Here is a 27,874-nt window from a genome sequence, read left to right on the forward strand (position 1 = left end):
CCATTCTAACTGGTGTGAGATGGTATCTCATTGTGGTTTTGATTTGCATTTCTCTGATGGCGAGTGATGATGAGCATTTTTTCATGTGTCTGTTGGCTGTATGAATGTCTTCTTTTGAGAAATGTCTGTTCATATCCTTTGCCCACTTTTTGATGGGGTTGTTTTTTTCTTGTATATTTGTTTGAGTTCTTTGTAGATTCTGGATATTAGCCCTTTGTCAGATGAGTAGATTGCAAAAATTTTCTCCCATTCTGTAGGTGGCCTGTTCACTCTGATGGTAGTTTCTTTTGCTGTGCAGAAGCTCTTTAGTTTAATTAGATCCTGTTTGTCGATTTTGGCTTTTGCTGCCATTGCTTTTGGTGTTTTAGACATGAAGTCCTTGCCCATGCCTATGTCCTGAATGGTACCACCTAGGTTTTCTTCTAGGGTTTTTATGGTATTAGGTCTAACATTTAAGTCTCTAATCCATCTTGAATTAATTTTCGTATAAGGAGTAAGGAAAGGATCCAGTTTCAGCTTTCTACTTATGGCTAGCCAATTTTCCCAGCACCATTTATTAAATAGGGAATCCTTTCCCCATTTCTTGTTTCTCTCAGGTTTGTCAAAGATCAGATGGCTGTGGATGTGTGGTATTATTTCTGAGGACTCTGTTCTGTTCCATTGGTCTATATCTCTGTTTTGGTACCAGTACCATACGGTTTTGGTTACTGTAGCCTTGTAGTATAGTTTGAAGTCAGGTAGCGTGATGCCTCCAGCTTTGTCCTTTTGACTTAGGATTGTCTTGGCAATGCAGGCTCTTTTTTGGTTCCATATGAACTTTAAAGCAGTTTTTTCCAATTCTGTGAAGAAACTCATTGGTAGCTTGATGGGGATGGCATTGAATCTATAAATAACCTTGGACAGTATGGCCATTTTCACGATATTGATTCTTCCTATCCATGAGCATGGTATGTTCTTCCATTTGTTTGTGTCCTCTTTTATTTCACTGAGCAGTGGTTTGTAATTCTCCTTGAAGAGGTCCTTTACATCCCTTATAAGTTGGATTCCTAGGTATTTTATTCTCTTTGAAGCAATTGTGAATGGAAGTTCATTCATGATTTGGCTCTCTGCTTGTCTGTTATTGGTGTATAAGAATGCTTGTGATTTTTGCACATTGATTTTGTATCCTGAGACTTTGCTGAAGTTGCTTATCAGCTTAAGGAGATTTTGGGCTGAGACGATGGGGTTTTCTAAATATACAATCATGTCATCTGCAAACAGGGACAATTTGACTTCTTCTTTTCCTAACTGAATACCCTTGATTTCTTTCTCTTGCCTGATTGCCCTAGCCAGAACTTCCAACACTATGTTGAATAGGAGTGGTGAGAGAGGGCATCCCTGTCTTGTGCCAGTTTTCAAAGGGAATTTTTCCAGTTTTTGCCCATTCAGTATGATATTAGCTGTGGGTTTGTCATAAATAGCTCTTATTATTTTGAGGTACGTTCCATCAATACCGAATTTATTGAGCGTTTTTAGCATGAAGGGCTGTTGAATTTCGTCAAAGGTCTTTTCTGCATCTATTGAGATAATCATGTGGTTCTTGTCTTTGGTTCTGTTGATATGCTGGATTATGTTTATTGATTTGCGAATGTTGAACCAGCCTTGCATCCCAGGGATGAAGCCCACTTGATCATGGTGGATAAGCTTTTTGATGTGCTGCTTATAAAATATTCTTAACTCTGGGTTTCTCCTGTTGTAAGAAAGGCAATCTGAGAATATATTACTATCACATGAATATTCGAACCACATGGTCCATCCTGAGGATGTAAATACACTTCAGAGAAGAAAACCACACAAATTAATGACATTCTAAAGGTGCTGCTGCGTGTAGGTGGGGACATTGTTTTAAGTCATGAGGTTTCCTTGATGTTCCTCTAAATATAAGGTTTACACAATTTCTTTACTGTACATATTGCGTAATGTCAGAAACAAAATATATTGGACTATAAATTGAGCAGTGTAAAAGAACAACTGAGTTGAATTTCACCGTGTACTTACTAACTGCCAGATATTCTTGTGCTCCTTTAATGCAAACTCTATGATTTTGTGATTGTTAAATATACAATAACACATATTAAATGGTCATCTTTTCTTGGTAATGACTCAGAATTTGGTGTTCTGATTTCCATTCTAAAGATTAGAATGGTTGCCTCCATTCCTCATCTGGTAAGTTTCCACCTATAGTTATGAATAAGTAGAACTATTGATTTGACTGCTGATTGCAGTGTGTTGAGAAGGGGTTTCTACACACAGGTTACTGTCTATACTTTTGAGTCAGAGATGTATGAGCAAGGTCAGGCATGGCAGTCCGAGCATGCCTGCACGATTAGAAGGGCATTGGATTTGTCAGCTAAGTGTAAAATACCCTTATGCTGCAGAGTGAGGCCTTTATTTTCTAAGTAAATTAACTGTAATAACTATCAAACTACAGATGGTAAGCAAGCCAGCCATCAGTGCAAAGGGAATCCAGGCCGGGTGCAGTGGCTCACTCCTGTAATCCCAGCACTTTGGGAGGCCGAGGCAGGCGGATCATGAGGTCAGGAGATCATCCTGGCTAACACGGTGAAACCCCCGTCTCTACTAAAAATACAAAAAAATTAGCCGGGCATGGTGGTGGGCACCTGTAGTTCCAGCTACTCAGGAGGCTGAGACAGGAGAATGGTGTGAACCTGGGAGGCAGAGCCTGCAGTGAGCCAAGATCGCATCACTGCACTCCAGCCTGGGTGAAAGAGTGAGACTCCATCTCAAAAAAAAAAAAAAAAAAAAAAAAAAAAAAAAAAAAGGAAAAGAAAAGAAAGAAAAGAAAAGAAAAGGGAATCAATCGACAGCAAAAGTCTGTTAGACATTTCTTTAAGATATGGACAATTGGAACAACCTGAGCTGTTTTTGAACCCATGAAAAGCCAAAGACGACACAAAATGTCATTATTACTTCATCTTTGCAAAGAAAATCTCACAGTTAAAAGATGAAAAGACACATTGCATGGGCAGGAGGTTCATTTGAAACTGGAGCAAGTACAGGTAGATGGGAACAGGTGGAGTGAGATCATGGCATTTTCAAGCTAGTTGTGGTTATGAAGCAGATGCCTTATGCAAGTAACCCTCAGCTATTGCAGTGTGTCTGGATTCTCTGAAGTCCTCTGGAGTCTCTTAATTATTTGTAAACTCTCACTAGTAGGCCATGTAACTGGATTTGTGAATGTTTTTACAACTTCTCTGTAGCCAAGAACATTTAATGTAATAATTAAATCAGTTTTTTTTTTTTTTTTGTCTGAAAGCTCCTTAAAACAACATCCATCTTTAAAATTCTTCAGCCCTAGTGCATGTGGAAATTGTAGTTCTTAGATCTCTGCAGAACCCCACTATGCTGGAGACCCAAAAAGAATATGCCACACTTTTTTGATGCTTAAGGAAACCCCTGCTTCTGCACCAAATATAATGATTTTTACCTAAGCTCTTTCAGAGGAAAGAGAACGGATACAGAATCAGAAAAACCCATGTTTGAATCTCAGCTAAATCACATTTGGAGTGGGCCAAATACTTAATCTTTTTGATTCTAAGTTCTGCCAGTTTTTTTTTTAATAAAGCAAAAGTAATATATCCCTTATAAGATCTTGTAAGACTGAAGTGAAATAATATCTCTGAAATATCTAAGCCTACTGCCTGCCCCATAGAGGATGTTTAATAATGGCTTGTTTCCCCTGTCTTCTTTTGAAGATAAGTCAAAGAAGCCCAAATTTCCCTATACCCAACTGGCATTCACTATAACTGTCCTTAGCTATTTCCTCAAAGAATATCATGACAGCATGAAGAGAAATTAGGTTCATTCAAAGAATGATACTGGCAGAAAGTCACTGGTAAGGCATTTAGAAAGAAAAGACATAAATGGGAAGAACATAAAGCTCGGACTGGGGAGCTGTTACAAAAGCAAAGTGATCTATGCCTACTGCCGAGTGGGGAGCTGTCTCTTCTAGAAGAATTTTCAAGATTTTTTTTTATCGAGTCTGATACATTTTCACATGTGGTAAGCTCTCTCATAATAAAACTTTTTTTGACTGTATTACATGATGAGCTATAAATCAATGATTGAAAAGTGCCTTGAGGAACAATAACACTAAATAAATAATTATTATTTAGGACTATTTATTTCACTTGAGTAAAAAATTGTTGACAGCTTCATTATGTCAGGCCTATAACAAGCTGACAACTTACTCTGTGGTCTTTGAAATTATTTGTTGGATTTTTCTGTGCATGAGTTAATGAATGATGGCTAAAAACATTGTTAAATAAAACTATGTAGTACACACACTATTTTCTCCATTAAATTTTATGTAAAGAGTTTATACATAAGAAATGATATGCACAAAGGGAGACCTAGTTTGAGAACAGTATGTTTGAAAAACACCTAAGACTTTGGAAGACCACAAGGTCAATATGTTAGCACATTTGTCCAAGAAAGCTAATTCTTATGCTGTATTATTAGAAATGGAACATTCTGATTTTGTGAAGGGCTTGCACTGATGAGGCTTCTATGTGGAATGTTGTGTTCAATTCAGGTCACACATTTTGAGAGATACTGGCAAACAGGTTTGGGCTCCAACTGAAAAGCAATGAAAGCTTCTGTGAATATTTAGCTAGGAGAAATAATTGTTTTATTCAATATTTTAAGGTTCTGCAGAGTGAAGGATACCTAAGCTATGTTGTTTTAGACAACAAAACTTTGATGAGGGAAAATATTAATAGAAAGTAAATTGACTGAAAATAATGTAGAACTCTCTAATAATTAAAAAGAGGCACTGTAGATAGATGCACTGATTTAGAAATATTCCCTTGTTCTCCATTGGTTAGGAGGATAAACTAGATAACATTTTTAACCCTAAACCTAAGATATATTTTTCCATTTAAAAAATTTGATAATAAATTTCTATATAATCTATAAGGTAGTTGAAGTCAGCTAGGTTTGTGATGTTAAAATTCTAAGTGATTATTTAGATGAACTCTTAATCTGCATAAATTGCAACAAAACAATTTTCATGAGGTTTTTGTTGAGAGGGAATAACTGCTTTTTAAAAACCGACTAGTCATTTATAATTAAAAACATATAGGTATCTGGGAAAATAAAATATGAATAACTGTAGACTTTTATTTGTGCTTCGCCTTGGTTACTGAAAAAGAGTACACAGACACAGCCATCTCCACTCTCCATTCTCTAAGTTCAGAGGTTCAGTTCCATGTCTAGGCAACAAACTCCTAAACCAAATAAAAACAAATGAAGATGAGACATGTAAACACATATGCACACGTGCACACAGACACACGCACGCACACACACACCACAAAATGAACCCAAGTCAAGAATCCTGCTTTAGGAGTGACTTAAAGTTTGAAGTTTCCAGCATTGTGTAACCCTATGGCAATTCTATCTTGTACATATTTTTGGAGATTTCTGCTCCCATAATATTAACAATGATGATTCATTTTGTAGTGAATGTGCATGGTTGAGATTTTCAATTTTTTAAATTAACTCTGTTATTTCAGAAGAAAAACATAAATAGAGATGTTTGGTTGTGGGGAACAGGACTAGACTGGAGATAATTGAATATTGTTTTCCATTATCTGCTTTTATATTTCATTTTTAAACCATATGTAAGTATTACTTGGGTATAAACAGTTAAGAGAAATATACAGAAATCAAGTGATAGTAAGTCAGCCAGGGAGAAGCATGAGATATATTAATACTAGAATCAAGAGGCAGAGGGAATGCTGAAGAGTTTTATGGGAGGCACCAAATAACACTGAAATGTGGACTCTATTTCCTGTGAGTATAAAAACCCCTCCTTAAGGGTAAACAATTAGTGACAAGGTCAAATAAAGTCATCTTGATTCCACATGGTTGCCTAGAAAACTTGGGAACCCTTTTATCTTTTGAGTTCAGCTATATTGAACTATTAAATTTTCCTGTAATTCCTCTCACTCTTTGTTCTTCTGAATCTATTATTTATTCTCATTAATTTCTCAAATCCTTATTGGCCTTTAATTATTGCATAAAATTAATTCTTCACTCATTTGACTTGCTTTCTTACCCAGCCTGCATAGCTGGGGAAGAAAGTAAGACATTTCAATTATTCTCAAGTCAGAAACCTAAAATTCCTAGTTACCTTCATCTTTTGTCATATCTGTGTGTTAATCACACATGGGTCCATCACACGGGTATGCCTTATTCTTAGGCGTAAGAAACAAACAAACAAAAATCAATTCTAGCTGATTTACTCAGGCAAGTCATGTATTAAAAGGATATCGATTAGCTCTCCAAACGTTCTGGAAGGCTGGAAATCCAGACTCAAAAAGTGGGAAAGAATCAAGATGGACAGCACAGCCAATAATACAACCAAAATGATGTTTTAGAAATGATCCAAGAAATGCCATTATCACCACTGCTGTGCGATGGTTGCTGTTGCTGGCACTGGGTCCTGCTGCTTCTAGAAATAAGATGTTGCTGGTGCTGCTATTGAAAGACATTGTTTATTCTCCCTACTTATCTGTGTGACTTACTCCACAATCAATATTTTGGGCAAAAGTACATACATGGACAAGTTGCAATCATGAACTCTTGCCCTATGGGTGGGCCAGAGGGACAACCTTGTCTTTCCAGCTTTTAACGTTGTCCACCAAGATTTCTACTGTGGGACATATTACAAACATAGGAGAGGGTTCACATGCTGGAATGCTAAAACTGACGAGTTGATGGGTGCAGCACACCAACATGGCACAAGTATACATATGTAACAAACCTGCACGTTACGCACATGTACCCTAGAACTTAAAGTGTAATAAAAAAAATTAAAAATAAATAAATAAATAAATAAAATGCAGTAACATATAACAAATGTTAACAACAGTATATTTTGCCATTTAATAACTCTCAGTAACCCATTTTTTATTTTTTTCATATAAATCTATATTCCATATCTACCTTTCCTCACTGTTGACTGCCTGGTAACAGTTTTTATCCTTATAACTCTTCTGACATTTATCTATAAAAAGTCACCTAGTTACAAAATCAAATAGCTTCCCATTTCTTACCCTTTTTCTTTTCTTTTTTTTTTTTTTTTTTGAGACGGAGTCTCGCTCTGTTGCCCAGGCTGGAGTGCAGTGGCGGGACCTCAGCTCACTGCAAGCCCCGCCTCCCGGGTTCACGCCATTCTCCTGCCTCAGCCTCCCGAGTAGCTGGGACTACAGGCGCCCGCCACCTCGCCCGGCTAGTTTTTTGTATTTTAGTAGAGACAGGGTTTCACCGTGTTAGCCAGGATGGTCTCGATCTCCTGACCTCGTGATCCGCCCGTCTCGGCCTCCCAAAGTGCTGGGATTACAGGCTTGAGCCACCGCGCCCGGCCCTTCTTACCCTTTTTCTACTTCATTATCCTCTTTATGAAAATTTATTCTTTTGGCTTCTGTGTCATCGCTCTGTGCTAACCTTTTGATATTTTCTTCCTAACTCTCCTTTTATTTCTTAATATAATATCTAAGAATCTCTTCTCTGGTTTCCTTTTCTACATTTTTTTCTCTCTTTTCTTGCCGAGTCATTTATTGCCACCATTTCAACTATCATTTGTATTCAGAGAAATCCCAAATACACATGAATCCCCTAATCTCTCCCTTCAGTTTCATACTCAGTAAGTGTGTGATGAGTACCTTTACACAGATTTTACTCTACCACCTCGCATTAATCATGTCCACAAGCAAGCCTGTTTTTCCCACAAACATTTCCTCCCATAATCTTTTACTGAGTTAATAGCTTCCTATTTCTTACAATCAATCGAACATGAAATTTTAGAATTAATTTTTACGTTTCCCTTCTCTTCCTCAGAAACCAACTCTAAGAAATTACCTAGAAGGTTCAATTTCTTCTGCAGTTTCTCTCTCATTCATTTCTTTTCTTTTCTTTTCTTTTTTTTTTTTTAACATTGCCACTGACCCGGTCTAGAGCCCTATTTCCAATAGTTTGGACAACTGTGATAGCTTCCTGATTAGTCTTCCCACTTCTGGTCTTCAACCTTCCCAATAATTCTGCTCATTACTCTGAGAGAACGTGTCTTAAATCAAATGTCCTATATCACACGCTGTTTCTGTAATCTTCTATGACTTTTCCTTGTGTTCTTTCTTGACATTCAAGGCTTCTCATCATTTGATCCTAAGTGTCCATGGCAGTCCTACTACACTCCTTTTTCCACTGCACACTGAAGCCAAACTAAGCAGTTGCCATCCAGAGAACCTTCACTGATCTTTCCTTCCACTTTGTCCTTGCTCATGATGCTCTTCCTATTAATAGTTCCTTTCTTTCCATTTCTAGAATTCTTGTAAAAACCTATTTATCAGGACTCAGTCTTGAATAATATCAAACCTCAAATTTTTCTTTTATACAAGATTTAATAGCACTTCATTTTCTTTTATTTTCTTAGCAGTTTGCATTGTGTTATAGTTATTTTGTACACACAGTATATTTTATTCCTTCTAGTACATCTTAAATTTTATGAGTATACACATTAGGCTCTGTTCACACAGCTCTACCCCTCTTCAGCATCTGGCTCAAAGTTTTGAAAATATTAGGTGGGTAGTAAAGGTTTATTGTATTGTACTGAATCTAGAAAAGCAAACTCAAGATCTCTGCCTCTTCGGAGGCGAAATCAAAAGAAGAAAAACAACTTTGTTATTTCTTTGAATCTATTATTTCTTTACATTATTACAGTTTTAGAGTATTAGTTATACAAATTGTTTATCTTTTGACTCTTATTCATACAGGCACCAGACAATAGATAGTATTCTCCTCAAGTACACTACAAAGTATGATATGACCTTTTCTTGTATTAAAATATTTAGTCAATATTTCATTAGACCTTATGGTAAATTCAACATTTTGATTTTCAAAATGCCCACAATTTTCAGATAGTTGCTAAGATTTGGAAACATGGAAAAATTACACAAACCTGGTAATTAGAATACTAAGGTGGGAATTTACAAATGTCTATTTGGTAGCTAAATATCTGTGTAACTACCCCATGTTCTATTTCCCTTTATTAGTTTTTCTTTACACATATGAAAAATAGAAATATTATATATTTTAAATATTTTACATATTGGTAGGATAAATTAATTTGCATGATGCTTTGTTTGGTGATGTTCAATTGCTCCAGTGAGGTGTGAGCAGTGGGAGAGTGAATAACCGGAATTATATGAGAAGCTGCTTACAGAACAGGGAGGACTGCCTATGATCAATCCCCTCTCAGAAGAGGCAGTTTAGAGGTTTGGAGTATAGACTAGAGGCGATCGCTAGATAGAGTTTGAATTGCCGCTCCATCCCTCACTAGCCATGTGACTTTGGATCAAGCATTTAATCTGTATCTATTCAATTCCCTCATCTATAAAACAGGGATAGTAACAACACCTGCCACGTAGGGGTGTGTAAGGGTTAGCTGAGCATTTATTAAGTGTTACAGAGTGTTTGTTATTGAAGATATGCTTTCTGCTACAAATATCTATCATTAACTTAAATATTAAATGCATTTATTGTTTTTATTAGCTCAGTGACATTTATTTCAGCTTTTGATCTGAGTTTGTTTTCCTGCTCACAAGCTTTCTGAGAAACACAAGAATCAATAGGGATTATTTCAACTGAATTTAGGGCTTATCTAAGAGAACTTCAAGGGTTAGGAGACCAAACAAAACAAGAAAAGAGGATTTAAAAGAAGAAATTCGATTTCAAAGTTTAAGAGATTAAATGGGTGGATAAAGGCACTCCGCATGTACTTTAGATAAAAGCTGGAAAAGTAGTAGTGCTATTCTGCTTAGTCAGTGGCTCCTGACCCCATTAGCAGTAAATGCTTAATCTTACTCTTATCCTATTATTACTAATGCAAAATGGGTAGGTTTTTGTCTATGAAAAATATATTTAGTATAATTTTTGATTTCCTCTCAGAATTAAAAATAACGACCTGAAATGAGGACGAATGATGAGCATATGAGAAAAATACAGAAAAGAATGTATTAAAGTGCACATGTATGTCAAATAGAAACATACCATGGAAATCAAGGTTGATGGTAGATAGGAAGAGTTACATTTCCACTGCTTTCTTTCAGCTTAAAATCTAGGAACTTTCAGGGGAATCCTACCCCAGAAATCTAAGAAATATTAGAAACAAATGAGAAATTACTGTGGTTCAAATACCTTCATGTTTAATCATTATTGTTTTTGTAAAATTGAAGATTCAGAAAATGTAATTTTCCTTTGTGAAGAAATGTAAGCCTAGAGGCAAATTTGTAGGCCATCTTTAGCAACTGTAACAGTTTGATATTTATGATCAATATCTATAACTGTCTATATCTACCATCATCTATATTATCATCCGTATCTATGTGATATGGGATGTGGGTAGAAGAGGGCACTTCCCCGGCAAAGGCCCTACTCAAGTCTGAAGACCCGTGGCCCTAACTGAGGACAAGCATTTCTGTTTTCGTGCCCAAAAAGGTGTGTTTTGACCCACCACGTGCCCCATACTACGCCCATATAAACCCGAGACCTTAGTGGGCAAACATACAAGCAACTTTACATCCAGAGAAGCAGAGGAACAGACGGCAGAGAAGGAGGGAAGAGGCCTCTGCATGCCGGCCCAGAGCAGTCGGACTGCAGGGGAAGATTACCTTCTCACTCCATTTCCTCCTTCAGGCTCCCCATCCATCTCGTTGAGAGCCACCTCCACCACTCAGTGAAACCTTGCCTCGTCCCTGGAGCCCATGTATGATCCTAGTCTTCCTGTACACCGAGCAAGAGCTTGGGATACAGAAAGCTGTCACACTGCCCCTCTGCCCTTGTGATAAGGCAGAGGGTCCATCGAGCTGATTAACATTCATGCCATGAGTGTTGAAAGATCTGAAAGAGCTTGGCAGCACTGGGGTTGCAGGCACCTACCCCTAGACAGTACCGTGAGGTCAGAGCCCAGAACACTTGCCCCGGCCTCTGCACCTGCCCGTCTGCATGCTCCCCCTGGGATGTGGGCAGTGGGACGACCAAACAAGTGAGCCCTAGCCCTGTCGCACCTCCTGTTCTGTGAGGGGGATAAGGAAACTCTCCCATTTCATATGTATCTAACCCTACTGCATGTCATTGTACAATTTTTATTTTTCCTTGCTCTTATTTCCTTGTTCTTTTTTTACCTTGTTACAATGTAATTGTGTTTATATAAGCATCCTCAATCACTTAAAAAGTAGGTAGAATATCAAATAGACACATAAATACAAAGAGGTAAATGGGTACCCTGGAATCATTTTCCTAATTACTGTCCACTGCTTTGGATGTAACCAGCCAAGTTTGGATCTGACAAGTACAATTAGTACTCTCTGTGGAATCATAGCAAAGATTTCAGTTTCTAGTATTAATGGAAAAATCAGTGGAAATAAACTATTCCTCCATTTTATTTTCTACGAAAAGGGGGTTTTTCATATTCTGGAATTCTATTTTATTTTTAAGATATATTCAAGAGTTATTAAAATCTTAGTCTACTTTCACTTATTTTAAACCATCTGTTACTTTATCATTCATATTTTTCACAAGGTTCATTGATCAATCTTTGACTATTCTTGAGGAATGGAGAAGTCCATTAGATACTAAATAATGATTAAGCACTTTTTTCAATATAAATCAAAATTTTTTTTTCTCAATTTCAGTATCGAGTTTTCATTAACTTCCACACATTAATATGCTCCAATTAGGTCCTTAGATTTTATTTTCAGTGTCATGCCATAGAGAAATGTAAAGTGTGCCAAAATCATCATTATATTGGCAGGGTTGTTAAAGCAATAACTAAGTTTTGTCATGCAGGATACCCTTTCTTTTATGAATAAAAGTCATAGAGGCTTTTAAGTTTTTTAAACTTTTAGATGTTCTTCTAGCATATCCTGTGCTCAGTGACTCCATATGATCAGAATAATCTGTAAACTCATTCAATCCTTTATTTATACACAGGTAAATTCTGTTTTTGATTTTTATTTTCTCTAATTCTACTTCAATCACTAATTTATATAATGCTATAAGACATCAATATTAAATAATAGATGAAGAGTTAAATTCAGAAATTAAACCCCTACATGAAACAGATATCTGTTACAATTTTGTGAGCCCACATGAAAGAGGCTTTCATCTTCACAACTGTGTGCCATTATATTTTAAGGACTGTAAGAGAAGTCACTTTAGCACTCCTATTTGAGGTCAAAATTTTCCATGAAAAGGTACTACATGCTTTGGAAAATCTTAATGTTTGTATGTTTGTGTATGGAGTGTTAGTGTGTGAAATGTATGGATGAGAGTGGTATCAGTATTTTGAATAAGAATCACTTACAGTGAGAATGGAAACACTGAGATGGAGGTAGATTAAAGAGAATTTTAAGGGCAACAGTGGAAACAAATGTTACTTGGTGAGTAGACTCAGTCATGATAGCTATCTGTGATGCACTGTGCTCATTTCAGGAGCTGTCTTCCCAGTTGCCTGCTTATCAAGACCTGTAAATAAAAGGAAGAGATAAACCTTGTATGTGCCAGAGTCTCATTTTTCTCAAACTATTCTTCACACTGAATCAGACACACTACTTTCCAGTCAGAAGCACACACCATCGTCTCATTTTTCTATCTCTGTCCATTGTCCCTTTAATCTTGAAAAGAGTATGAAGAGAAAAGACTGTGGTTGTAAAATGGCCTAGATTAAGGCACAAGACATATTTTAATACCAAAAAGTCAATAGAAAGTGCAGACTATGAGGGAGAAACTAAGGATTTTCTTTTTATGTTGGCCATCGGATTTTAAGAGATCCAGCTGCACATCTAGTTAGTAAATCAAGAATAACTCCACAGAATCAGACTCTCTGAAGTATTCTTGCTTTGATTTTTATATAATTCTCTATGATACTCTAAAGCTTCAGTTTCTTTTATTCCAGATTTCCATTTTTAGAAGTAACACAATAGGGAGTCATACGTTTAAGGTTGCAAATTATACCTGCAGCTGCATAATCCAAAAAAATTACAATGTTATTAAAGGCATGTGGCTGTGAACTTGCTTTGTTTGGTGGTGATGGTGTGAAGGGTGGCCTGAATTCCACACAGGCCAAAAGGAAATTCTGACATCAACCAATCAAAAAGAAAGAATGCTATCTTCTTTCTCTTTAGTTATAAGAAACCAGGGGGAGTTATTTCTGGAAAAAAACTTACCTTTCACTAAGTCTGCATGATAGTTTAAACTTATATATATATACATAGTATATATAGAATATATACTATATATATAGTGTGTGTGTGTATATATATATTTAGACGGAGTCTTGCTTTGTCACTAGGCTGGAGTGCAATGGCACGATATCGGCTCACTGCAACCTCCACCTCCTGGGTTCAAGCGATCCTCCTGCCTCAGCCTCCCAAGTAGTTGGGAGTAGAGGCGTGTACCACCACACCCAGCTAATTTTTGAATTTTTAGTAGAGATGGGGTTTCACCACATTGGCCAGGATGGTCTCAATCCCTTGACCTCGTGATCCGCCCGCCTCAGCCTCCCAAAGTGCTGGAATTACAGGCATGAGCCACCACGCCCAGCCTAAACCTATATTTTTCATATTGTGGTTTCTCAACTACCATCACCTGGAACACATATTATCAAGCTTTACCCCTGATTTACTGAGTCAGAAATGTGGAGATGAGGTCTAGCATATGCACTTCAGAAAGCTGTCCAGGTAATTGTAATGCATGATAAAGTTTGAGAGCACTCATTTAGACCACTGATTTGCCTGGCTAATATAGCCTTAACACCTTTAACAATGTCAATTCTTGCAGTGTTTCTTACATTTAATGATTTTGTTTGTTTGTTATAAATCATTGGTAACATTTTGAAAAGTAGTGCTGCTGCTACTGAAGTTCTTGATTTGGTGCAATTTTCATTTAATTTTCTTCAAATAATGCCCTACTATAAGAAATTTTAGAAGAAAACCATATGTGATATTGTTTTTATCTTGAAGTTTATATTCATTTTAAGATTAACAGTGTGAATTAGACTGAGATTAAAACCTTAAATTAAAAAAATTTAGATTTTATGATCATTTCAGGCCTATTATGTTATTCTTCTAAACGTAATGCAATATCTCTAGTAATCATATATTACTATATTCAATAATTGTTATTCACAAAATAGAAAATTTTGTTTCTATAGTTAGGTGGTCAAATCAACAAGAAAGTTAAAAGATTCCAAAGGAGTGTGATTGAATCTATTGTTGGCGCTGCTTTGGGTGATTAATGTGTCGTGCTTGGAAAAACATTGCTGGCTTCTGACATACCATGTGGAATAAAGTCATTCATATATCACAAATATATATGTGTGTGTGTGTGTGTGTGTGTGTGTGTGTGTCTGTGTGATGTCTACTAAATATGTGTAGTAGGGTTAGATGTAATATTAAGTTAGGAAAGACTTAGTAAGAAGGATTATTTGAAGACATACCTGAAGAAGTAGATGCAATGAGGCATGTGGATGTCTGGGGGAGGAATAATCTCGGCAGAGGGAACAGCAAGGGCAAAGGTGCTGAGCATGAGCATGTCTGTCCTGTTCCAAAGTCATCAAATAAGCTAACGGAGCTGGGGCAGAGTGAGCAAGGGCAATAGTAGCAGAGGACAGAGAAACCAGATAGAAGGACTCTGCACTAGTTTAGAGCAGAGATGGTTACACCTTTGACCATGGCCTAAGTGGAGGTAGTGAGAAGTGCATAGATTAAGGGAATGTTGTAAAGATAGACCTAGTAGAGTTAGCTGACATTGACTTGGGCTATGAGAGAAAAATATGCATCAAACATGATTCTGGTTTTTTGTCCTGATCAACTAGATGGTCAGAGTTGCTCTCACTGAGATACAGACATTCTCATAACATTCTGTTAGGAGAAGTAGATTTTGGAGGAAACATTGGAAGTTCAGTCTGGGAGATTTATTAAATTTGGGATGTCTATGAGATATGCAAGTAGATATGTCAAGTAGACAATCAGAACTACAAGTCTAGGGTTCAAGGTAGAGGTATCTAATGGAGCTGTAAATTTGAAAATAATTTATAGATAGAATTTAAAAATACAAGGTTTACTGAGATTACCTAGACAGTATAAAGAGGAACAAAGTAAAAGGTCTGAGATCATGGCTGCTCCAATGTTTAGATGTTAGAGAGGTAAGGAGGGCCCAGCAAAGGAGACCAAAAGCATGACCAGTGACATCAGCTGAATCAAATATCAGACGTAACATTAAATGGGATGTAATATTAAAATAATATCTACAAAATAATAATACTAATGATTTATTGCTAATAAATTAATAAGAAGACCAATAATTGACCATTGAATTCAACAACATGGAGATCTTTGGTAACATTATGAAGGCGAAAGCCTGGTTGAGACAAATTCAAGGTGGATGGAGTGGGGGGGGGATCAAATACTGACAAGTATTTCAAGGAGTTTTGCTATAAAAGTGAGCAGATGTTAAGGACTGTAATTAAATAAGGAAGTAGGATAAGTATTTCTTCGTGTTTGTGTGTGTGTGTTTTAAGATGGTAAAAATATCATCTGTTTGTGAATTTAAAAATATAGCTAAAAGGAAATAATTATGTTTGTGGGAAAAGTAGAAGAAAATTGCCAGAGTGATGTGGTATACTTTGGCTACGTGGCACAAGCATGCATGGGATATACTGGATTTAACCAGGATTGAGCTTTATCTTGGCACAATGAAAGCCTTTAGAATACATGCAAGTGATATTCATGAAGAAACATGGAATCTAATCTGGAAAATAAGTGAAATGGGGAAATGACAGGGATGGATTTGTATAGTTGGAGTACTAGTAAAGCCAAGAAACATAAGAATTATGGACAGAAATGGAGTTTGTGAATCTGATTAAGGAAGGGGTGCAGATATTGTTAATGACAATGTCTAGAGTACAACCTGGGAGTAAGGCTGACTGTGTTATTGGTGTTTGCTAACTTTCTTAATATTGTTTATTTGTGTCACAAATCATAATACTGAGCTCCAAACAGGTTTTACCTTTAAAAGTTGTTATTATATTTTTAACCAAGAAGATAAGTACTAATTCCAAGTAATGCACAACAGATTGAAACATTTGTTTCTGTCCTAGAGCCATTTGGAGAATTAACCCAAAAACTAATTTGCAAATAATCTTGTACTTCTATTGTTTTGCCAGCTGTTTGTACTCAGAAAGTAAATGAAATACCAAAAATGTTTACATAATGAAACTTGAATTACTGAGTTCCACCTCCCAAGAGTTAAGTAATATTAATTCCAAATGAGACCATTAAATTCTATTCTGGAACTATAAGGCTGGGTCCTTTCTTTACTGTCATCTGTTACTGCTTTAAATCGAAGCAGTCATTTATTTTTAGAAATTGTATCTAAATTATCAAGTTTTGATGTTTTGCTACTTACTATCCCATCACATCAAGATTAATACCAATAATAAGAAAATAAATATTTGTTTTCACACAAATGTAATGAAGTAAAACTTCTAAAATATTTTGTAGTTTCATTTAATAGTTACTGACTAAAGTTGTATAATCTTTATTTTTCAGATTGGTAAACAAACATGGATGAGGTTAGGATGTTTGAGAACTAGCCAGGGTTAGAGATTATATTAAGTTCTCCTGAGCTTTGTTTTAGTAATATTATGTTTAAACTATTGTCTACACACTGATTTCCTCCGAGACATTTTTGAATTTATTCAGACTTTAGATGCAATTGGACTAACATGAAAATTAAATTTAATGGCTGTATTTCCTTCAACTCAGTAAAATAAGATGATCTTGGAAATCCATCTCAATAATAATTCCAATAAGAGAATTACTCAACTAGGTATGTAGGCAGCACCCTGGGTGGTATAATTTCACTAAGTCAAAGATGTCAAATATAAAATTCAAGAGTTACACTTCACCACTTCTTTTGTCTTCAGCAGAGAAGATGTATCTATCGTACTATTCTTCTTTGCTGAACCTGGCCTCAGCCTCAGATTCTGCTTCCAGACAGCATTCTGGACAGCCAAGACAGGTAGATAAACATTGGCATACGAGAAACAAAAAACCTATTTTCCATTCAGGCTCTGAGAATCACATATTTGAAAGAATTAAGGTAACATCACCAAATGTTCCCCTTATAACCAAAGAACAGTATGGGCACTAAAAAATTTTGGCTGAATACACATAGATCAATGCTTAAATTAGACAGTAATTATTGCCATTTATTAGGCATAAGCTGGGGAAAAGTATAGAATATATAATGTTAACAAAATAGACAGCATCTTTCCTCACGGAGACACAGTATTCTAATGGATGATGGGTAGGTAGGAGTTTGGACAAACATTAAGAAATTAAATTGCAGTTTGAACTGTGAACATTTCCATGAAGAAATGTAGCATGTCATGAGAATAAAAGAGGGGAGCTTCATGTGGGTGGAGTCTGAGAATGTCTCAATGTAGAAGGCCTCAAGTGATATTAAAACTGAGAATTTAAGGTGAAGGGGTGTTAACCATGGCAAGATGACAGTGTGCTTGCGTGTGTGCGGTTGGGGTTTTTGGGTGTAAATGAAGAGAGCATTCCTTCTCAGAGCCTCAGAAAGGAACATGCTTGGCATGTTTTAGGAACAGAAGAGAGGTCAGTGTGAGTAGAAACTCCAAGTAAAATAAAAGCCTGTGAAAGAATGTTAATGATCTACTTATGAAGCAAAGTAAAATGTGACATGACTTTGAATCATTGACGGAGTATAATAAATGATGCTCCATTTGACCTTTATGTTGCTTAAGTAATGTAAGAGGAGGATAGACTGCAGTTCTTTGAATGCTGTGAGGTGAGCAAGTGGAGAGAGCTTGTAGAAACAACTCTTTTGAAAACCTTGTCCATAAAAATGATTTAGCTGGAAATCTGCTGTATAAGTAGCAAGAATTTTAGTAAGCTTAATTGTAAAAGAGGATTTGTAGAAGGATTTTTGGGCTCCCAGGGCTGGGATTCATATCAGGAATAGATTGAAATTGGCAATTGGAACTTGTATGGATCCCACAAATAACTTTGTCTTTCTTGCATCTCTCTCTTTCTCTCTATAATATATAAAAATATAAACTGTATCTATAATATATTTAAATATATTACATATAGACCTATATATTTAAATACATATAGAAATATAGATACTTATTTTTGTGACAGAGTCACACTTTATCACTCAGACTGGAATTCAGTGACACAGTCTCGGCTCACTGTAACTTCCACCTCCCGTGTTCAAGTGATTCTCATACCACAGCCTCCCGAGTAGCTGGGATTCCGGGCATGCACCACGACACCTGGCTAATTTTTTTGGTAAATGTTTTTAGTAGAGATAGAGTTTCACCATGTTGGCCAGGCTGGTCTTGAACTCCTGGCCTCAAAGTGATCCTTCTGCCTCAGCCTCCTAAATTGCTGGGATTACAGGCGTGAGCCACTGTGCCCTGCCTCTTGCACCTCTGTATTTTATCCTAAATCTACTTCTGCTGTGCTTTCCTTCTCTTAGTGAGCACTGTATGAGTGAGATCACATCTGATATCTTTTGGACATTTGTCCCTACCCAAATCTTATGCTGAATTGTAATCCCCAGTGCTGGAGGTGGGTCCTGGTGGGAGGTGTTTGGATCACGGGGCAGATCCTTCATCGCTTGGTGCTGTCGTTGTGATAGTGAGGTCTTGAGAAATTTGGTCATTTAAAAGGGTGTGGCACCTGCCTCTCGCTCCCTCTGTCTTGTTCCTGCTTTCACCATGTGATGCACCTGCTCCCCCCTTACCTTCTGCAATGATTGTAAACTCCTTGAGGCCTCCCCAGAAGCTGAGCAGAGGTGGGCACCATGCTTCCTGTAAAACCTGCAGAACTATGAGCCAATCAAACTTCTTTTCTTTATAAATTACCCAGTCTCAGGTATCGCTTTATATAAATGCAAGAATAACCTAATACAATATCTCAATCCAGAAAACATGTTGATGCACTTTGAATGTAAAGTCACATATTTTAAAATGACACAATCACACTGCCTATAATTTACATTTGAAATGTTCATGTGGAAGTAAAATAGTGAAGGAACATATATTCAACTCACTCATATAAAATTTAGAAAACAATAGATTATCAGTAATAGCTATTTGGTTGATATTTAAATATATTCAAATGTAGAAGTATAAATTAAAACCAGATTCAAGAATGTTGTAGACAAAATTGTGCTCCTCCAAAATGTATATAGTGGAAACCTAACCCTCCAAATTACTGAATTTAGAGAAGGAACATTTAGGAAGGTAATTAGGATTAAACAAGGTCATAAGGTTGAGCCCTAATGCCATAGGGTTAGTGTCCTTAAAAGAAGAATAGACACCAGAGAGCTCTCAACATGAGCTCAGAGGAAAGGCCAGGTGAAGCCACACTGAGAAGGTGCCTATCTACAAGCCAGGAAGAGAGCCCTCACCAGAAACTGAATTTGCCAGCACCTTGATCATGAACTTCTGGCCTCCAGAACTGTGAGAAAATAAATGTCTATTGTTTAAGCCAAAAATATATGGTATTTTGTTATGGCAGCCGGAGCAGATTAATATAAAGTTATTTATTGAAATCACAAATTTAAAATTAGTTTTCACAACGAAAACTACATTTTCATTAAATAGGATGTTTTCACTTGTTTCATTCCTTACCAGACACATTTAGTTCTCAACAGATATACTCATTAGAATGAAAAGGCTGATGCCAGGTATAATCACTTTGATAGCTCAACAACCTTAATATACATCTCTAGTAAGCTTATTTTCAGTCTCTGTGTTGTTCCAAACTTACCAACTGTTTTGAAAATCCTGACCCATCTTTTCTTGAACTCAGACATAAAAACAGGAGTTTTAAGATTAACTTGCTTCGTATTTTCCCGACACAAAACTCAAACCTGTCTACAAAAAGTAAAGGGAGAGATCTCTGACATGAGATGTGGGAAAACAAAAGAAAATTAAAAATAATAATGGAGAAACTAAAGGATGTTGAATATTATTGTTCAAAACCACTAGAACCAGTAAAAAGAGAGAGAGAGAGACAGAGAGGATGATGCATGAGAGAAAGAAATAATTGATAGTGTATAGTCTTGGAAAATGTGGGAGAGGATGGGATCCATTGGCATATGTGAAAATTTGGTCTTGGCTACAAGAAGGGTTATTATCTCCTTTGTGTCAGAGGAAGAAAGATAATATGAGTCGAGATGTTACAGAACTCAATTTTGTTTTCTCAGAGGTAGAGGTGACATTTGATAACTTCCTTCATTAAAGATGATCATTCAAGGTCATTTTGTTCATATTAACAATATCGATCTTTGACATTTTAATTGATAATATGAACTATCTAATTACTTTGCAGGCAAAAAATATAGCTTTTATATAAATTCCTATAGACTATCTCCATACAGTTAGACAAGAATTCAAGTGGGCACTTCAGATAATGAAAACATATATTTTACCATAAAACATAACCAGGAGTGTCCACATTCTTGGCATCTAACAAGTTTTCTTGCAAACAAGATATAGAATACCTTCTCTTGAGTTTCTTGGTTGGTTCCTTGTGCGGATTTGTCTACTATTTATCCCTTGTCAAATTTTTTATTAAACAATATGTCAACTTTTAATTGTTCTTAAATTAAGGACTGGAGATGCTTTATGTCTAGATCCTCTTTCTCTCCACTTATTTCAGCCCCACCTCGTAGCATTGCCTTATTTAGTAAAACTTATGTACACACAGCATTTCTTTCTTTTCTATTTTCACAGATTCATTGAACATATGCAAAGTATTTAATTGCTTCCATACAGGAAGTAAGACTTTCTTCCCCCAATGGCTGTGGAAAAGTAACCCAACATTTGCTCATTTCACTCCTCCTAGTAAGAGTTTCAGAATTTAGCATTGAGCTTAATCTCTACAGTTTTCCTAAGTCAGTCATTCCTTTGAGTTTTAATTTTTGGTTTTCTATTGCTTTTAGTTGTTTCTATGTTATTGTTCCTAGACCTTCGCAAATGCTTTTAGGAAGGAGGTAGGTTATCAATAAACTCATTAATTTTAAATGGTAGCCAATGATTAGCTTATAAATCTATTTCATTAAACTGTTGTCTTAATATTACTGGCATAAGGTATTAGGTTAAAATAGAATATTATTAATAACATGTACTGAAGAGTATGTGTTATTAGCAAATTTTATAAATGTGGGTTTGCTTAAAATACAACTTCAAAGTATTAAGGTACATTTTGGAAAACCCATAAATTGCTCACAACTGTTTCAAAATAATCTGTGTGCAGTAATGTATTCAAAAACATCTTTGTGCTTCTGCAATAATTTATGTCACCTTGAATCATATGGAGGGAGGACATTGAAACCTTGCTTATTTTAGCAACCTTCATTTTCGACCTGACCAGCAGAGGTGTTTTTAATATTCTGTTACAGTATAAACAGCAAAAGCTTATTTAGTTGATCTATTTTCTGTTCAGAACTTCCTTTTGATTTAGTACTAAAAGGTTATTCTGAATATAGATTAAAATGTGCAATACATAACTTTAGCTTATCTCTGGATTTAATTCCTTTAATGGCTTCCTATTCTAGTACTTAACAGAGTGCCAGTCTCTCCCAGCTTCTCTATCACCTCCTATTGATTTCCTGATTGATTCACATTGATAAACCATATCAAGGAGAGTTCATGCAAATGTGATCTGTATCATTTTTTAAAATCTATCTTCTTAAAAAGATGATAAATATCAAGTTTTGAAGATGGACTGCAAAGAAAAGCAAGTGATTTACTAAGAACGGGGGGAAAAGTTATTTTAATCAGTACATTAAAATAGAAAGTTTTGTTTAATAGATAGTTTAAAAACATCTTGAAAAGGTAAGGTATGAGGTTAAGATTTCTTATTTATAGTAAGCTGTAGAGTAAAATCATAATTAAAAATATCCCTTATACTGAACTATAGTTCAGTAAAAGCAGTCTATATTTTATGTAATGATTGAAGATGAAATGCTAGCTAATATCAAAAGTGACAGCAGAACAAAAAAAATTGATTGATTAATTGAATTTCCTCTTTTTCTCTTACTAATTAATTCCCTAAGATGTAGTTTATATATAAATAATTACAGTAATTTATTTTAAAATATACTAATAGATAAAATATTTTTATTTTATTAGAATGTATTAGAATATTCATGGGGCCTTCATTTTATTTATAATTTTATTTATATGTAAAACAGACACAAAAATTCATTTTTATAGATCTTGAGCAACATGCTAATTAAGTGGCTTACTACATTTCAGTGAATAAATAAACAGGCTTTGGAATTTGAATAATAAATAAAAAAACTTATTTTATGAATTAACTGTAACTGCTTTTTAAAAATTCATGTAAATATTGGTTGACCTGGCTAGTTATTACTTGAAAGTGTTATCAATAATTAATTGAGGAATTAGTTACCTTGGAAGATAAGACTTTATACTTGACTCATGGTCATAAACTGTACTTTAAATTTTGGATATGCCACAACTGTCTACTGATGGATAGTAATACAGAATCACTAGTTGTTTTTCACTAGAAAAATGCTTTCATGTGTGGGCAATTTGCATGCACTACCTCATTCAATACTCAGACCAATTTTTAGTCACATTTTCAGATGGAAAACTAGGATTTAAAGAGGTTAAATAGCTATTGAAGTTTCCATGACTAATAAAAACAGTGATGCTTGAGTTAGAATTTAGGTTTATTTGACTCTTTAGGGCATACACTTTTCTTATGCCACCTTCCCTCTTCAAAAGAAAGGAAAAGGCTCTTCTCACGTTGACGTTTGTGAAAGATACATCGATCACCTTCCTTCATGATACCTCAAAATCACAAGCATGAAGAAACTGCAAAAGCCTTTCATGGGTATTACTCTTCCGTTGAGAGTCATTGATAACTGCACATTTTTACAGCATAAAATTAGCATCTTTTCCATTTTGATTCCAGTTTTCTGTCTGAAGTGAGAACAAGCAAATTGATAGACAATTGTGCACTAGTTGGAAAACTGGACAAGTTTTGCAAACCACTTTTGCTTTTGTGTGTGTGTGCAGAGTATATAGTAAAACAATAAACATAACACATTCAGTGTCATTGAAAATTCCAGTTTTTTATTTATCTCAAACCTCTGATTTAAGTCTAAGAATTAATTAGCCCTCTTCCCCATTCTCTTTATTACCCTCACAAGTCCTAACAGTTGGCTTCTGCTTGTTGAATTCTTTACTTTGTGGGGAGGGTTCTTTTCCACATATAAACATGAAACATGTGAGTTACTGCCAAGAGCACATGAAGCCACAGCAGCATTTGGTTTAGGGCACTGAAAGCTGAGACGTGGCAACTTATGCCATGGACAAACTGAAAATTATTTGACATCATGGACTTTCGGGTCACTTATAAGTATTCAATATAGTAAATTTTAAAGCTCTGACACCCAAGGGTCTACACTAGGATGAAACAAATGGCAACACAGATGGCCATTTGTGCCCCATGATTATTTGAGTTTCAAAAGTTTACAAATATTTACAGGTAACTACTGAAGTATTGAACTACTCTAAAATCTGATAAACAATAGGGAAACAGTTTTAACATTCGTTCAATTCTAATCAATATATTACAAAATATTCTTTAAGAAAGTGTTAGTATTCATGTTTGATTAATTCAATGATTGATTATACTTTGAACTTCCTGTACTAAATTTGTGTTTTGCATTTTGAGAATTTAAAAATTAAAACATGCACACACACACACATACACAGGACCCACTGAGAATTAACAACTGAATCGGGCTTATTTATATCTATATATTTACAGGTAAACTGTAGTTTATTTTTAAAATAAAAGCAAACTTCAGTTAAATTATCAAAGAAACATGTAGAGACATATGTGTATAGGTATATATATGTATATATACATATATCTCTACATTTCAAGGGATATATATCTCTATATATAGATTCTCTCTCTCTATATATATATATGTATGTGTGTGTGTGTGTATATATATATATATATATATCCCTTGAAAATACATATCCCTTCAAAATATTCACTTGCTTCTCCAATACTGGAGTACAGCGTAGTGTATCATTTTTGAGATAATACTTATTAAAAAGGCCAATTCCTCCAGTTGTATGTAACTGTCATGGCTTTGGTTTCCAACAGAGTATACTAAAAAGTATAGCAAAGACTTTACTTAACAAAATAAAACCATATAGCCACATTCACTGCTCCTGATTTATCGCCATTATTTCTGACTTGGAGCATCCCTCCCTTGACATGCTGTTTTATGCCTTGTGATTCAGTATGCCCTTTTATAGCATGTTTCAGTACTTCAGGAAGGACAAGGCCCAGCTTCCTAACATTGCCGTAAATCAGGGAGCCAATAGCTGTAGCAGTACTTGCAAGGTTACCCAACTCCTGAGTTTCTGATACATTTTCTCTTATCATTGAAGATAAGTGCGGTTACAATTCTGTTCTGGAGGGCTCAGGTGTAACAATGGCTTGTAGGTCATTTTCTTAAGTGAAAGAGAAAAAGAAAAACGCTACCTTTTCCGGCTATTTTAATTTTTGTCTTAGAAATAGTTATTTCCTTCATCTATCTTTTAGTTTCACTTCTCACACATACACACATTAACTTGCCATGCCAGAAATATTTGTTCCTCTTTTTTATACACCTAACCTATTTGCCGTACCCAGAATGCATTACTCTAAATTAGCTTTAATCATTTTCTCTTATACAAAGACTGAGAATAACTTTAATCATTTTCTCTTATACAAAGTCTTCCCTGGACATTGCTTTTTAATAAAGAACACAAATATAAAAATTCTAATAGTGACATTTCAGGCAATGTGACAGGCAACTGAAGGCATAGTTTTGGTCATGAGCTTCTTCTTGTCCCCATAGTTCATCAGATCAGAGATTGCATAAATCTTCAAGGCTGACTTGATGCAGTTTATTTCTCAAGAGAAGGATATTATAGTGTCACAGATATTCCAGTTACTTTTCTCGCTCTGCCATGTTATACTTCCTTTCTATTTAGCTTGATTCTTTTTGATGTGTACATTGAACATATTTTGTTGACATTTATTTCTGTTTATTGATTTTTCCAAATATTAGAATTTGTCACTGCTGAAATTTCTCCCTTTTTTTTTTCTATGGGAAGAGTGTAATATATCTACATCAATGCTTGAGAACTACAACAAAATGACCATCACTTTGTAACTAGGAGATGTGGCCTGTGTTGGCAAAATACACAAAGAAAGAGGAAGTCTCCCAAAACTCTGAAGCTAGCATTAAAGGAGCTAGAATGTTAATATTAAATAAATGACATTTTCAGATGATCAGTAACAGTACAATTTTGAAAATAGCATATATTAATGAATTTTACTATTTCATTGTAAGATAATAAGGAAACTAAAACAGAATATATGAAGAAAATGAATATAACAATATATTACATGTTCATTTTTTTTTTTGCTAGACATAATGCTATGAAACTTGAATTATTTATCTAGTGAAATTTCACTCTGCGACCCTGTAAAAGGTGTCATTGTTATTCCCTTTCACGAATGAGGAAACTGAGCTTAAAGATATTTGGTAACACAAACAAGGTTACCCAGCTGGGAGCAGGAAGGGCCAGGATTTAAACTGGCTTCTTTAAAGGCTTCCTGACTTCCGGTGTCTAATCATGCATGCACTAAGCCATGGCTCTATATGAACTCCATTTAGAAAACATGTCAAAATCAAGACCAGAAGCACCATTGGTCCCTAATAGGTTAAAAGTTTTCTTAGCAAGTGAACACTGAAAGTCACGATTAAAGTCCACTTTCTTCCTTTCAACTAATTCAGAGTATGGCCAGTAGAAAATGTGTGAATCCAAGGAATATTGGCAGAATACACCTAACAATGTCTAAAGCCTCAAAAACTTGCATTGTTGTCAATACTCTGTTTGGTAATCTTTCTCACATAGTTCTTCTCAGTGATTTAGGTAATTTCACTTTTTGATTAACATAGAAATCTAGTAACTACATTTAACATTGTTTGAAATTTTAGAATAAAATTAATATAATATGCAGACCCTAGCAATGAAATAAGATACCCATTGGTTTCTAATGATACAGGCCTTTTCTGCACTACTCCAGTTTCTGATATGCAACCCCATTGCTGGGGCAAGGTCCATGTAACATACACACAAAGTGCCATTGCAGCACCTGTCTTGCCATGGACATAGTAGCTATTTATTTAGCATAGGAATTCTAGGAAACCTATTTACTTTGCAACAATAGAGGGAAATTTCCCAAATGTCCCTGATGTCTCAGGGAAATAGATTATATCAAACCAGAAATAAGAATATAATGGAAGAATAGAAAAGATCAACATAAAAATGTGAAGAAAGCAAGAGAACATTAGTGGCATAACATAGAGTGAGGAGAGAAAATCTGGAAGTTTAAAACTGCGATAACTCTTATATATTTATTAGTCCAGCTTTTTGGACTTTTAGACACACACATTGTCAGTTAATTGTAGTGTTGTGTATTATAACCCTTGCCCACAAAGGTTAGAAAGATTAGCAAAGTGTAAAAATCAAGGCTCAGGAACAATGCACATGACAAGATCTCATTTTTGTAAAAGAAATGTATTAATGTGAATGTATTTTTTATATTGATATTAAAGCACGGGGAAAGGTCCGGTAATAGGAAGAATTGGAACAGATGGAGGTAACAGAATAATGTCATGTTTTGGCGTGTGTGTGTATTACTTGAATATTTTACAAATAGGGTGGATTCATGTATTTCTCATATAATTAAGAAGGAAGATGACAGTGAATTCATAAAAAGAAGGCAAAGCATGTTTACGTAGTTCTTTATAATTTTATTAAAGCCATTCTCCACCAATCATTTGGTTAAGATAAAAACAACAACAACAACAATAAAACTAAATCATAAAGAAGAGTTATAACACAGCTTATTCTTAAATCAGATTAAACAAACCTTAGAGTTTCAAAAAATTCATGACCTCTTTTTTCTTTTCTTTTCTTTTCTTTTCTTCTTCCTCTTTTGTGTTCTCTTCCTTCATCCTCCTTTCTCTCTCCTTCCTTCATCTTTTTCCTTCTTTCTGTCTCTTTCTTTTTTTCTTTAGAGTTCTATTGCTCTGGTAAATTACCAGCAAAAACAAAAAGGGGAAGAAAAATTAATGAATGACCTGGAGGTCATCCTCAAAAAGTGCTCATTATGTACCTGTAACCTCAACGAAAGCAGGAAGAAGATAACCTGTGCATTTAATTACTCCATCATTCATTCTAGTTTTTGACAGTACATAGACAAAGTACTAAAGGAGTAACTGAAAGTCTTTTTATTGTCCCTCTGAATGGTTTGGTAATGCTTCACAACATATTCTATATAGTAGGCTTTCATTTGTGCAATTTTTAAAAAAATTCACCCATCTACCCACTGAAATATGTACACTTTGGATGACAAATGTTTTCTCATGTAGACGTTTACTTATTTAGTAGACATATTTGTAGTTATTATATACAAACTATATTAGAAGCTTATTCTATGTCATTACTGATTATTTCAACAACCTTGAATGGCTGGTATTAAAATCTTATTTTATATTTAAGGAAACTGAGGCAAATATGAAGTTACTCTAGCCTAAGACTACAGTGAAAGTGACAGGTCCAGGATTTAAACCAAGATTGTTCTATCTC

This window comes from Piliocolobus tephrosceles, chromosome 5 (assembly GCF_002776525.5).
Source record: "Piliocolobus tephrosceles isolate RC106 chromosome 5, ASM277652v3, whole genome shotgun sequence".
In the NCBI taxonomy this organism is placed as follows: Eukaryota; Metazoa; Chordata; class Mammalia; order Primates; family Cercopithecidae; genus Piliocolobus; species Piliocolobus tephrosceles.